The sequence below is a fragment of the Tupaia chinensis genome, unplaced genomic scaffold (assembly GCF_000334495.1).
Source record: "Tupaia chinensis unplaced genomic scaffold, TupChi_1.0 Scaffold143591_1, whole genome shotgun sequence".
Lineage (NCBI taxonomy): Eukaryota > Metazoa > Chordata > Mammalia > Scandentia > Tupaiidae > Tupaia > Tupaia belangeri.
Window position 1 is genome coordinate 1546660 of NW_006203437.1, and position 1902 is coordinate 1548561.

The window sequence follows — 1902 nt, forward strand, 5'->3', positions numbered from 1 at the left end:
CATTCCCCTCCTGGGTGCTCCAGGCATACTGACTGCTGGGCTTGGTGCTGGACTGGGATCCCCTACCCAGTGAGTGCTGAGACAAGGCTGTTCAGAGATTGGGTGAGTGAAGTTTAGAAGGTAGGATAAAATGAACTGAGGGGCCTGGGGGCTGATCTACATGGAAGGGTACCAGGTTTATATCTAGAGACCAGCCAGAGTATGGTACTCATGTGTGCCCATGATCTAGGGCTGACTGACTGAGACTTAAGGTGAGTGTGACATGGAGATCTCCATTTGGGGTGCCTGTCTTTCTGTGTGTCTCTGTCACTCATAGGAAAATCAAATAAACTTAAAAGAAATGGGCCCTGAGTCACAGGGGCATCTCTCCTGGGGTTCCCTGTTTCCTGAGCAGGAAGACATACCGGCAGTCCCAGACTCCCAAAGTCAAACCCCTCCCCCCCACCCCCAGCAAGATAGGCATCCCTCCTAGCCCTCGAGCCTGTGAAGCACCTGGTGTTTTCATGAGGAGCCTCAGTGACACGAGTTCCTGGAGCAGGGGTGAGGCAGAGCATGGAGTGAATCTTTAGCATCTATGGGGTGGGTGTGGACTGGAGGGTGGCATCCCCAATTGCAGTGGTTTGGATGCTCTTCTGTGCTTTCTTGCATAACTTTTATGATTTCACATTTGAAAATTTAAGTCTATGAACTATTATTATGTTTGGTGTTATTGGTGAGCTCCAGAGTTTGCATCCATGTCCCTTCCTCTATTCAGCTTTCCTAGTTCTGCTGCCATTTGTGGAACAGGCTTTCCTTTCTCCAATAAATTCCTTTTGTCCCACTTACAAAACCAGTTGACCATATGTACACAGGTCTCTTTATGCTAAGCATTCAGATCCAGATGTGCAAGTTCTTTAACTTTGCTCTTCAGTCTAATGTCATCTATTTTAGGTTTAAAAATAATGTGCTGATAGCTTTGCGGAAACTTGATTGGGATTCTGCTGAGTCTGTGGTTCAAGTGAGGAAGATTGTCTTCTAATAAGGAGTATACTAGTATTGAACAAGAAATTAACCTGCATTTATTTATTCATGTTTCTCTCAACTGCTCCAAGATTGGTGACTGTATACTTGCATAAGTTTTGTTAGACTTGTGCATAAGGCCTTCAGTTTTGGGGGTGGTATCATATATAGATTTTTGTTTCATTTTAAATAGCAAATAATCTCTTTAATGCTGATGTATAGGAACTCAACTGCTTTCCGTCTCTGGGCCATCTGTACTACTTTGCTTCTTGTTATCACCATCCAGCTCATCAAAGCAGAGGATGATGGGCTTTCTTTTTATTTGCCTCTCCAAGACCATGGCTTGAAGCCATCAGAACTGGGGCCAGTCAGCGGCATGGTGTTTAAAGCATCTGGATCTCACGTGCTGGACTGTGCTGTTGGAGTTTCAGAAACAGCATCTTGAAACCCATGCCAGGCCTGCATGCCTCTATGCCCAGAATCCTGAGAGAGGAGGTGGAGGAGGGAGGTTTGCCCTATGGTCATTCCCCCCAGGGGTTGATTTGTCCTCATCTGTTTTTCTCTCTGTCTCTGGCCATTCTCCCAGGGTGTGAGTTCTCACTTTTCCTCTTTGTCTCTTTCTCATGCGCTCTAGAGAAAGATGAAGAACCAGAGCAGAACTTTTAGATATTTACCCTGGACTAGGTGTCAGGTGGGTGGGTTGTAGGTGGAGTCAGGGCTGGGGTGGGCGGTAGTGAGCGGGTTTCCCGCCAGAGCCCGCCCACCAGGGTCTGGGTCTGGGCTGTGCCTTGCACCTGGGGCCCTCCTCCAGCTGCAGCCCGACTTGGGGGAGGGCAGGGCAGGAGCAGCAGGGAGGGAGCCCAGCTCTGTGTGGGTTTGGCCCAAGTGAGTGCAGCGCGCCCC